The 13,314-nt window shown below is 35.1% G+C and overlaps 1 non-coding gene across 1 annotated transcript; it reads right to left on the bottom strand.

Annotated features, from left to right (window-relative positions):
- Positions 1-2,261: 2,261 nt before the first annotated feature.
- LOC120296524 lies at positions 2,262-2,365 on the bottom strand. Its single transcript, XR_005553472.1, has one exon. It is a non-coding gene; the product is annotated as a small nucleolar RNA R71 (small nucleolar RNA).
- Between the last annotated feature and the right edge of the window lie 10,949 nt (positions 2,366-13,314).

Raw genomic sequence — 13,314 nt, 5'->3', positions numbered from 1 at the left:
GTGTGGCCCTGGATAGTATGTACCTTTGTTAAGGTGCATACCGAGAAATTCGATTTCTATCAAAAGACTCATTATAAGCCAGGAATATTCATAGGTTTTAATGCACTTATGGTTATTTTAATTCACATAGGGATATAGTGGATGAATAAGCTGAGTAGGTTTGCTATACCTAGAGATAGGATAGTAAATAGATTAGGAAATTCCACTATCACATGTTTGAATCGTTCTTGTATTCACAACAATCTGAAATTCATATCTAGTGGTTATGGTGAAATCGGATGCTCTAACAAATTTATCTAATCAATTTATTGCATTTAGTCTACAAATTTTGTTTTTAATTTATTCTTAATTATATTTTGATTTGTTAGGTGAATTTTAGAATTAGTCTATTGGTTTATTAATCATCGATCTCCGTGGGATGATAATGTTTTCATCATTATATTACTTGTTTAACACGTGCACTTGCGTTTAGAATTTTACGAACAAATATTTAGAGCCATTGCCGAGGATCGTTTGTTTAATACTAATTAATATTGATACCAGATAATTCTAAGTTTAATCTAGCTTTTGTTTTGTTTTATTTTTTTAGGGTGTACATCAGTTTATGAGACGTAGCAAACAAGGGAAACTTGTTGAGCTTGATTAAGAAATCGAGCGTACATTCAAAAGGCGACTAAGGCTGTGCATGATAAAATTTCTGAAACAAAAATTGATTTCTGGCCAGAAATCAAATTCTTAATTTCTATTCCCCATACAAGTTTCTGAGCAAAGAAACCCGTTTGATAACAATTCAAAAATTCTATTTCTTAAACAAAAATTCGTTTGATAACAGAACAAAATTTCTATTTCTAGGAATAAAAATTGATTAGATAACAATATAGAAAATCCTCAAATACAAAATAATAGTCGAAATAATACTAAAACAACATGGAAAATCCTCAAATACAAAATAATACTAATACATTACAAAAGTTGACAATACAAATTCATGGAATTTCCGGCATATTATTATCCCTTGCCATTTTATTAGTAATTATTTTCCTACGCGTATTTATTTGGTTTCCCTCCTCGGTCAATGTATTGTTTGCAAGCTCATCCTGCGTAAATTCAAACAAGTACTGCGGAAGCATGAATATGGGTACCATCAATGGTGCCTATATAGCCTTGTCATTCTCTCAAAAACTAGTATTATACAAGATTATCAACAAAATAAAATTAATGGTGTAAAAGAATATATGAGAATTCTACCTTAAAGTAATGTTTATGGTTAGGAACCAATCGGGGGAAGGTCGGTTTATTTTGATTCTCGAATTGAATCAGTCTAGTTGCTCATTCCTAATTTCTTTATTGTTGCTCAATGAACCTTTAATGGCCATGATTCTCTTGCGTGCCTTTTCTAAAGGAAAGAGCCCAATTGTTTTTAAGTAAGCATTTAAGAACTTTGGTCGTTTTTGAAAATTGGGGACCCATTCAATTGCCTTTCATCCTAAAGAGGAAATTTTGAAAATTGGGGAAAAAAAAATTCAAAAAATAAAAAAAAATTGAAAAAAAAAAAATGTAAAAAAAAAAAAAAACACGATCAAAATAAGAAAAAGAAAATTAGCAATAATTTGTGAAGTTATGATTATGAGTGAATTAAGTTAGCAAGAAAGTGCAAGGTTCTTTTATATGGTTTGATTTCAGTTTCTGATTTCTATTTTTAAACCGAGAAGTTAAAAATTTCAGCTTCGATTTTTCAATTTCTCTATTTCTGGAATATAAATCTGTTTCAGAAATTAGAGAAATTAAATTGCGTTACCAAACGGATATCTGTTCCAAACTTGTTCCGGGCAACAGAGAAACAGAGAAATCACGCGAAGAAGATGGCAGACAGTGAGAATGAAAATCCACATAGACTCTTAAGAGATTATGCTGTGCCAACAATTCAAGGCACCACATCAAGTATTACAAGACCTGCAATTCAAGCAAACAACTTTGAGATTAAGCCGTCACTCATTTAGATGCTTCAACAATAAGTGCAATTCAGTGGGCTACCAAGCGATGATCCAAATGCTCACATCGATACTTTTCTTGAAATCTGTGACACCATTAAATATAATGGAGTTACAGATGGTGCTATTAGATTAAGATTATTTCCATTTTCTCTTAGAGACAAAGCTAAGAGTTGGCTTTCTTCTATTCCTACAGGATCAATTGCTACATTGAATGATATGGCTCAAAAATTTCTTGGTAAGTTATTTCCACCTGCAAAATCTGCGAAGATGCGTAACAATATTACTAATTTTATGCAGATGGATAATGAATCTTTATATGAAGCATGGGAAAGATTCAAAGAATTTCTTAGGAGATGCCCACATCACAGACTACCCGTATGGATGCAGGTACAAACTTTTTATAATGGCTCTAGTGTAAATCTTCGTTCTATAATTGATGTCGCTGCAGGAGGAACTTTAAATAATAAAATATCAGAAGAAGCCTACAATCTATTAGAGGAGATGCCGTCCAATAGTTATCAATAGCCTATTGAGAGATTACCAATGCGAAAAGTTAGCAGAGTTTATGAAATGGATCCTTTTGCTGCAATTGCTCCACAATTTGAAGCACTCAACAAAAAGCTTGATAATATGAGTGTTTTGGTTATGAAAATTCAGAATTTGACATGTGAATTTTGTGGTGGAGGACATGTTAGCACAGAATTTTAGGTATGTAATACTTTTAAACAATCTAGTGAAAATTCTAACTTTGTTGGAAATTTTAATAGGTCACAGAATAATCCCTATCCCAACACATACAATCCAGGATGGTGCAATCATCCAAATTTTTCATGGGAATAATCAAAATGTGACGAGACCATTGGGATTCAAACAATCAGAAGAGACAAAATCAAATTTGGAAGATATAGTCACTAAACTTGCTAAACAACTCATGACTTCATCAAAAGTACAGATGTGAGATTTCAAAACCAAGATGCTTCAATTAGAAATTTGGAGATGCAAGTGGGTCATTTAGCAAGCATGATGTCAGGGAGACAACAAGGTTCTTTGCCTAGCAACACAAAGAAAAATCCAATTGAAAACATGAAGGCTATGACCCTGAGAAGTGGTAAACGTGTGGGAGTAAACTTTTTCCAGATAATCACAAGCCATATGTGCTGCCAATTCTATTCCCTCGGTGAATCCAGCAGCACAAAATAGATAAGCAATTTTCTAAATTTCTTGATGTTTTTAAAAAATTGCACATTAACATTCCTTTTGCAGATGCTTTAGCACAAATATCCAGTTATGCAAAAAAATTTAAGGAGATTTTGGCAAACAAAAGGAAACTGGAGGATTATGAAACTACGAAGTTAAACGAGGAGTATTTAGCCATCTTACAAAACAAATTACCTCTGAAATTAAAAGATTCAGCGAGTTTTACTATTCCTTCCACTATTGGGGATTCTTATTTTGAAAAAACATTATGTGATTTAGGTGCAAGTATTAATCTGATGACTTATTTAGTTTTCAGGAAATTAGGATTGGGCGAGGTAAAAGTAACCACAGTGTCACTTCAACTAGCTTATCGATCAATTAAATATCCGAGAGGTATTGTGGAAGATGTTTTGGTAAAAGTTGACTAATTTATCTTTCCTGTAGATTTTATAGTTTTTGACATGGAGGAAGATTTTGAGGTACCACTTATCTTAGGTCGATCTTTTCTAGCAACATGAAGAACTCTTATTGATGTACAACAAGGGAAGTTGATCCTTAGAGTTCAAGATGATCTTGTTTCATTTAATGTTTTTAAAGCAATAGAATATCCATCTGATGATAATTTTTGTTTTAGAGTTGAGACAGTTGACAAGTTGGTAAATAAGGTTTTTAAGGAAAATATTTTTAAAGATCCACTTAAAGTATGTCCGATTCAACCAAGGGACAAAGATATTCAAAATGAGGAGATAAAGGAATACGCAAATTTCATGGAGGCAATTCCACCATATTCAAGGCAAAATGCAATTAAACTTGGGGAGTTGGGACAACACATAATAAAGCCTAAACCATCAATTAAAGAACCTCCAATTCTTGAATTTAAACCATTATCTTCTCATTTGAAATATGCTTATTTAGATAGAGTTTCTTCTTTACCGGTAATTATATCTTCTTCTTTGACAGATTTGATAGAGGAGAAATTGCTCAGAGTATTAAGAGAGCATAAATGTGCAATTGGATAGAAAATAGCTAATATCAATGGAATTAGTCATTCAATTTTTCATGCACAAAATTTTGATGGAGGAATAATATAAACCCACTATCCAACCTCAAAGGCGTTTGAACCCAAAGATGCAAGAAGTAGTCAAAGCTGAGGTAATTAAGCTACTTGATGTAGGTATCATCTATCCTATCTCTGATAGTTCTTGGGTAAGTCATGTACAAGTTGTGCCAAAGAAAGGTGATATGACTGTACAGAAAAACGACAACAATGAATTGATTCCAACTAGAACAGTTACTGGGTGGCGTGTGTGTATGGATTACTAGAAAAGATCACTTTCCTTTACCATTTATTGATCAGACGTTGGAAAGACTTGCGGAACATAAGTTTTATTGCTTTCTTGATGGATATTCAGGGTATAATTAGATTCCTATTGCATCAGAAGATCAAGAGAAAACTACTTTCACTTGTCCCTATGGTACTTTTGTTTTTAAAAGAATGCCCTTTGGTCTTTGTAATGCACTAGCTACTTTTTAGAGATGCATGATGCCTATTTTTTTTGATATGGTTGAAAAATATATTAAGATTTTCATGGATGATTTTTCCATTTTTGGCTTATTATTTGATTCTTGTTTAAATAATTTGGCTTTGGTCTTACAAAGATGTGAGGAGACTAACCTTGTTTTAAATTGGGAGAAGTGTCACTTTATAGTGCAGGAAGGAATAGTACTCGAGCATAAAATTTCTCAAAACAGAATAGAAGTCGATCGAGCCAAAGTGGAGGTCATTGCAAAATTGCCTCCGTCAATATCTGTGAAACTTGTTAGAGGATTTTTGTGGCATGCAGGATTTTGCAAGCGATTTATAAAAGATTTTTAAAAAATTGCTAACCCCTTTCTAATCTTTTGGAAAAAGATGCTCATTTTATTTTTTCTGTTGAATGCATGCAGGCTTTTAACACTTTAAATGAGAAGTTAATTTCAGCACCAATTATGGCAGCACTAAATTGGGATTTACATTTTGAGCTGATGTGTGATGCTAGCGATTCTGCAGTAGAAGCTGTATTGGGACAAATGAAGAATAAAATTTGTCAAACCATATACTATGCTAGTCGAACCTTGTTAGGTGCACAATTGAATTATTCAACAATAGAAAAGGAACTTTTGGCGATAGTATTTGCTTTTGATAAATTTTGTTCTTATTTAATTAGCTCAAAAGTTATAGTTTATTATGACCACTCGCTTTTAAGTATCTGCTTGAAAAGAAAGAATCAAAACCCAGGTTGATAAGGTGGATTTCTGCTGCAAGAATTTGATTTGAAAATCAAAGATAAGAAGGGGATTGAAAGTCTAGTTGCAGACCACTTATCAAGAATTCCAAATTCAAAGGAAGAGGTAAGACCAATTTTGGAAGAATTCCCCGATGAGAAATTTTTTTCCATCAAGTCCACAAAAATTCCTTGGTATGCTGACTTTGTAATTATTTGGTAAGTAATGTTCTTCCTCATGAATTATCATATCAATAAAAGAAAAAATTCTTTTATGATGTTAAAATTTATTTTTGAGAAGAACCTTTCTTGTTTAAAGTATGTGCAGACCATGTCATAAGGAGATGTGTTCCAGATGAAGAAAAGGCAAACATTCTACATCATTGTCATGATAGAGAGACAGGTGGCCATTTTGGTGTCACCAAAACTGTAGCTAAGATTTTATAATCTGAATTTTATTTGGCCTACACTTTTTAAAGATGCATACTCCTATGTAGTTTCATGTGATAGATGTCAGAGAACTGGAAATATTTCAAGAAAAAATGAGATGCCTTGAAACAACATTATTGTGTGTGAATTATTTGATGTTTGGAGTATTGATTTAATAGGACCCTTTGCACATTCTTATGGAAATTTATACATTTTAGAGACTGTGAAGTATGTGTCTAAGTGGGTAGAAGCTGTAGCATTGTGGTCAAATTCTCGAAGAAAAATATTTTTACTCGATCCGGCACTCCTAAGGCAATCATAAATGATATGGGGACACATTTTTACAATAAACAATTTGAAGCACTTTTGATTAAGTATGGAGTCACACATAAGGTTGCAACCCCTTATCATCCTCAAATTAGTGGTCAAGTAGAAATTTCAAATAGGGAAATCAAGAGGATTTAAGAAAAAAACTAGTGAATGCCTCGAGGAAAGATTGGTCAATAAAACTTGATGATACACTTTGGGCCTATAAGATAGCGTTCAAGACTCCAATTGAGATGTCTCCTTTTAGGCTAGTGTTTGGAAAAGCTTGTCACTCACCAGTTGAATTAGAGCATAAAGCATATTGAGCATTGAAATTTCTGAATTTTGACACGCAATCTGCAGGTGAAGAAAGATTATTGCAACTGAATGAGTTCGAGGAATTTCGCAATAAGGCCTATGAAAATTCTAAGTTGTACAAGGAGCGTACAAAAAGATGGGATGACAAGCACATATTCATAAGAGAATTTAAAATTGGTCAAAAAGTCTTACTTTATAACTCTCGTCTTAAACTTTTTCTAGGAAAGTTGCGATCTAGATGGTCTAGTCATTTCACAGTTACGCAGGTATTCCCATATGGAACAGTTGAAGTTGCACATAATACGAGGACACATTCAAAATGAACGGTCAATGTTTGAAGCTCTACTTTGAAGGTGGTTACAACAAGCAGAAAACTACTATTGAACTCCATCCTTCAGAATAGCGACATCCGAAATCGTTTGGCTGAAAACTATAAAACAAGCGCTTCTTGGGAGGCAATCCAAGCATTTTAATTATGTTTTTATTTATTTTTAAGTTTATGTTTTGCAAAAAAAAAATTAACTTTTCTCTGTTTTATCTAGGTTAATTTTTTAGGGAGCATCTTTCAAGAGTTTACTCATCAAGGTCATCTATGAATTTATCCTACAACCAAGGGAGTTTTCTTCTTACTATTGTATTTTTTGCATTGAGGACACTACTTCATTCAAGTTTGGGGGAGACAAATTTATTTTTTGGACACTTTTTTTATCATGATTGCTTTCTCGTTGTGAATTTTTACGATTCTTAGGAAAATTTAAATTTTATTTAAACTTGCAATTAATGTATGAGTTCATCTTAATTCTGATTATGTTGATCCACTTATTGAACACTAAAAATCCTTAATTTTTGAATTATGTGTAAATCTAGAGAATATTCATTGAGCCTTTTTGAATTATGTGTAAATCTAAAAATTCTTAAATTTCACCCAAATCTTAGAATTTGTTTGATTTTCTCTTGAAACGAAATCCTAAGCTAAAATCTAACCGAGAAAATGATTTAGGCAATTTTTGGATCAATTGAACCTTTTAAGCTAACCCCGTTTATTTATCCTTAGTCACCTCGTTGAGCCTTAATTATTACCAAATTTTTCATTAGCACCCATTAGGGGTCGCAAATGGGTGGGTTGGGTCGGGGTACAAGTCGGGTCAAAAATCGGTCGACCCATATTTGACCCATAATCTTATAGTGTAAATCTAGTAACCCATACCCGACCCGACCCGTATTGCTAAAATGTACTTATTGTTAAAATATTTTTATGTAATACAAATTTTTTAAAAATTTTTATACAATACAAATTTAATGGAAAATTTTTATAATTATTTTTAAAATATTTTTTAAAAAATCGAATTTTTTTTTAAAATAAAATTTAAAATTATTTTTATTTTAAAAATATAATTTTTATAATTTTATTTTTAAAATTTTAATAATTATTTTTTCTTTTTCTCTTTTCTCTTTTTTTTTCTTTCTTCTTTGGCGGTCGCTGGCCACGACGACAACCGACGACCGGCCACGGGCGAGATCGAGCTCGCCGGCGTCGAGCGGGGCTCGATCTCGCCGATCCGGTGAGGTCAAGGCCTCGCCCGACGCTAGTGAGCTTGAGCCTCGCCAAATTCGGCAAGTCTCGAGCCTCGCCGGTCGTCGGCAAGGACGAGCCTCGCGAGATCTGGCGAGACTCTAGCTCGCCCGCATCAGGTGAGGCTCGATCTCGCTAGATCTGGCGAGGCCTTGCCTCGCCCAATGCCGGCGAGCTCGAGCTCTCGATTACACCAATGTCATCTTTTTCCCTGGACCTCACCGAAAGCTCTTCCTTGTCGGTGTTTCGCCAAAACAGCCCACCCTCCACCCGCAAACCATGCTCCGGTGATGCTCAAAAGCGTCGACCTCAACCAAGAAAGGGAGGCAGTGACGGCTAAGAATAAGACGACACAACAAACCGACGATCTCGAAGATAGGCACTCTCAACACAAGCTCAGATATTTTGTTGAGCGAGTGGTGTGCTCAACTGGAACAGGGGACTCTCGGCTCGAACGGGATCGAAACCGGCCCCGGTGCTCTCAACATAAACTAGAACATGCGTAACGACATGACGAGGGACGGCTAGTGGCCAGAGCTTGTGTGGTTTGGCTTAAGGAGCGTCAACTAGGCAAGGTTGCCAGATGAAGCTTGCACATGGCCGAGGTGTCAACTAAAGCCCTTTCTCTTGGATCTCCTTTGATTTCACTCTTAGCCAACTTCTCTCACTCTCTCCCTCAACCTCTCCGATCCCTCTTTCTTCAGCCATTGCCCTCGATCCTCCTCACAAATGCCCCTTTTTTAGAGTTCCCTCCTCCGCCTTCAACTGAGCTCATAGCCCCCTTCGACCTCACCAAATCTGGCGAGGCTGAGGCCCGCCCGACGCCGGCAAGCTCCAGCCTCGCCAATCCAGGGAGGCTCAGCCTCGTTGTCGTCAGCGACCTTTGAGGGAGTGGTGGAGGCAAGCTTCAAAGGCGGGCGGCAGAGGCGACTTGGAGGCGAGCCGCATCAGCAAGTGGCAGAGGCGGCTCGAAGACGAGCAGCAGAGGTGGGCCAAAAATGGGTTAGCGGTTGACGAAGGTGAAGGTCGAAGGGTTAGTAGCTGAGGAAGTTCATGTCTTTTGGGTTTTAACAATGGGTCGAAAATGGGTCAGAACGTTTGACCCATTTTCGATCCATATAAAACTGAACTTAAAATAGGTCGAATGTGGGTTATGGCCCATTACAACTTCATAACCCACATTCGACCCATTTGTAAAAAAATATGGGTGCAAAATGGGTCCATGACCAATTTTGCCACCTCTAGCACCCATATATGTTTAGCCTAGCCGTTATCAAATTATATCATTATCCCATGCCCTATAAACACGTAGATTTTCTTTTGGGATAAAAATTATTTGAGCTTGATAGAAATTTGAGAGGAATGATGGAGTATGAAAAAAAAAAAAAAAAAGTGGTTGCAATGGTTGTTTGGGGTGTATTGCAAAATATATATATATTGCTTTTATGGTTCCCTATCGAGCTTTCAATTGAGTGAGCATTTTGGATACTCAATGAGTTGGAAATTTTCATGTTATATTATGAGGGACTTTGGGAGAAACTCCACCATAAAGCAATTTAAAAAAAAAAAAAAAAAAGAATGATGATATCTAGTGACCAGAAAATTATCTTGAATGAGTGAAATTGGACAGTGACATTGGCTCTAATTAAATCCTAGAAATCAACGTGTTGATGGGTAATTTGAGCTTAATATTACCGTTATCTCACCTTTAGCCCAGCCTTACATTACAAACCGAGAAAAGTCTTCTTGATTTTTGGTTGGATAATTAGCTTACATTAGTGGAGAGATGAATGAAAAACAAACTTATGAGATTTGGTCATAATTATTGAGAATTTTTGAGAGGTTGCATGTCAATGTGAATTTATCTAGATTGCATATAATTCGAAAAAGATGAAGACTCTCACACACACACTTGGATCACATATTTAGAATTTGTCTTAACTTATAAATCAATTTCAATGCTTGTATGAAATTTGTGTTTTTCTTTGAATTGTGAATTTGAGCAATTATGGAAAGATGACATGGAGGAGATTGTTAGCTTGAGTAGGTGTTATGTCTTGATTTATGTCTTGATTTTGTTCGAGGACTAGCAAAATGTTAAGTTTGGGGATTTGATAACTCTATAAAAATAGAGTTATTTTATCTATTTTAGGCAACAATTAATGCAATATCTATGAGAAAATATTTGGACTGATTATTCGAATTTTCTTTGTTTATGCAAAATAATGAGGTATAGAGAAGATAAGGAAAATGGCAAATATCAGGAATTCAAATAAATAAAAAGCAGTGGAAGATGGATATCAAATCAAGAAATTCTTGATTTTGTTCCCTAATATTATCTGCAAGCGTTTAGAGATAGATATCTGTGATATATCTTCTAAAGGGGAGAACATTGAGAGCCAGAGAGAGCGGTTAGGTTTTTGTTAGATCGTTTTTCATTCTTCTGAAAGTTTTTCAAGTATTTTGAATAGAAAACAAAAGTGGTGACATAATTCTTGTTCTTTGATTCAAGATGCTAGATTTGATTTTTATTTTTATTTTTTCATCTACTATGTTCTAATTTTCATTTGTTAGGGCTACGATGTAGCCTAACCATGATGATGTGAATTTCATGATTTTTATGTTTTACAATTGATTTCATTCATGTGAGTTATATATTATTGTGCTTAATACTTTTTGAGTGACCGGTCACCATTTGAATGACCCGATGTGCATGTTTGAGATTAAGAAGTGATAATATGCAATTGCTCGTTATAATATATAACCATGAATTAAACATGGATAGAAATATACCACGTTATTTGTGTAACTTTCGGTGATAAGGTGATCCAAAAGACTCATTCTAAGCTGGGAATATTCATAGGTTTTAATGCACTTATGTATATTTTAATTCACATAGAGATATAGTGGATTAATAAGCTGAGTAGGTTTGCTATACTTAGAGATATGATAGTAAATAGATTAGGAAATTCCACTATCACATGTTTGATATCGTTCTTGTATCCACAACAATCTGAAATTCATATCTAGTGGTTATGGTGAAATCGGATGCTCTAACAAATTTATCTAATCGATTTACTGCATTTAGTCTACAAATTTCATTTTTAATTTATTCTTAATTATATTTTGATTTGTTAGATAAATTTTAGAATTAGTCTATTTTAGTATTCAATTGGTTTATTAATCATCAATCTCCGTGGGACAATACTTTTCTCATCATTATATTACTTGTTCGACACGTGCACTTGCGTTTAGAATTTTATGAACATGTATGCATTTCATTTATTCATATTCACATACTAACCATTTTTTATTACATCTCAAGTATGTCATTTCATATCACCATGATAGTCATATGCATGACTCGAATTCGTATCTAAGAGATTCCTACAAACCCGATTTTTCTAACTCAGGGAATGAAAATGATCATCAAGTCATTGAAAGAGAATGGCTCAGACATGAGTAATCCAAACTTCTAACCACCGAACAACCACTCATCGTGAATTTAGGAGACCTAGAAAATCCTAAGGAAACCAAGATTGTGGTAGGTCTTTCTCAAGTAGTTGCTAATAAGTTTATCAGCCTCCTGAAAGAATACCAAGATATCTTTGCTTGGTCTTATGCTAATATGCTGAGATTATATCTTGAGATCGTGGAACATGCGTTACCACTCGATCCTCATATTTCGCCCAGGAAGCAAAAGCTCAAAAATACAAAGCCCGACCTGTCTAAGAAAATTGAGGAAGAAGTCATGAAACTCTTGAAAGTCTATTTCATCAAAGTCACCCACTATGCTAACTGGATTGCCAACATAATCCCAATCATGAAGAAGGATGGACGAGTTTGGGTGTGTGTTGACTATTGTGACCTTAATAAAGTAAGTCCTAAAGACAACTTTCCGTTGCCTCACATCGATGTCCTAGTTGATAGTATCGCAAGATTTGAGTTATTCTCTTTTATGGATGGATTCTCTAGTTATAACCAAATCTGGATGAAAGAGGAAGATAAGACCAAAACGTCTTTTATTACTTCATGAGGAACGTTTTGCTACAAAGTCATGCCCTTTGGTTTGAAGAATGTAGGGGCAATTTATCAAAAGGATATGGTGACGTTGTTCCACAACACGATGCTTAAAGAAATTGAAGTCTATGTCGATGACATGATTGCAAAGTCAAGAGAAGGTGAAGATCACACTGAGGTGTTAATAAAGTTATTTGACCAATTGAGGAAGTTCAAGCTAAGGCTTAACGCCGCAAAATGTATGTTCGAGGCAAAGTCTAGGAAGCTCCTCGAATTCATAGTTAGTAAAAAGGGCATCAAGATAGATCCCTTGAAGGTGAAAGCCATATATGACTTAAAACCATGGAAGTTTGAAGCTTATTGGGAAGGTTGAATTATGTAGCAAGGTTTATCTCCCAGCTATCAAAGATTGCAAAGCCGTTCTTCAAGCTATTGAAAATGAACGCCAAGGTCAATTGGGACAATGAATGTCAAAAGTCCTTTGAAGAACTCAAGCGATATCTTTCGCAGTCGCCTATTTTTGTTCCGCCTATTCAAGGTTTACCTCTAATTTTGTACCTTTCCATCAATGAAGAGTCCTTGGGAGCTATGCTAGCACAAAAGGACCAAAAGAAGGAATAGAGTGTATCATCTATTACCTTAGTAAGAAGTTCACCACCTTCGAGGTTCAATATCCCGAAGGGGAATAGACGTGCGTAGCCCCCATTTGGGTATTGCATCACTTGAGGCAATATACCCTTCATCTCCGTATCTTGCTAGTGACTAACAATGACCCAATCAAGTACCTTTTGGAGAAGCCTACACTGGTTGGAAGGCTTGCCAATTGATTGCCTTCTTTTATAATTCTTAGAATTAGGATGACAAGAAAATGACCAACCACACATGATCGCCTAGTTTAGGATAAACGATCCTAAAAAGTAAAAAGAAATGCATGGATACCTTAGGTAAACACAACCACTAATAGAAATTTTAGTGTAACCCAAGTCCCCAAACTTAGATATCTAGTTGCTTAGAAATTGAGGGAACACTCCCAACCCTCGATTGAGTTTTCTAGCCAACTCCCAAGAATGAGACTAGTGGCGAATCTTGTCTTATTCTAGGTTGTCTTAAAACAACTAGATCGTATAAAGACTTACCATGATTTAGCATACTCAATGTGGCAATACCCCAAAGGATGAAGTGATGCCATATAGGCCAAGTGTACTATCAAGAG

Source organism: Eucalyptus grandis, chromosome 7 (genome assembly GCF_016545825.1).
Source record: "Eucalyptus grandis isolate ANBG69807.140 chromosome 7, ASM1654582v1, whole genome shotgun sequence".
Lineage (NCBI taxonomy): Eukaryota > Viridiplantae > Streptophyta > Magnoliopsida > Myrtales > Myrtaceae > Eucalyptus > Eucalyptus grandis.
Note: the sequence above shows the minus strand (reverse complement) of the source record. Positions and strands in the feature narration are given on the sequence as shown.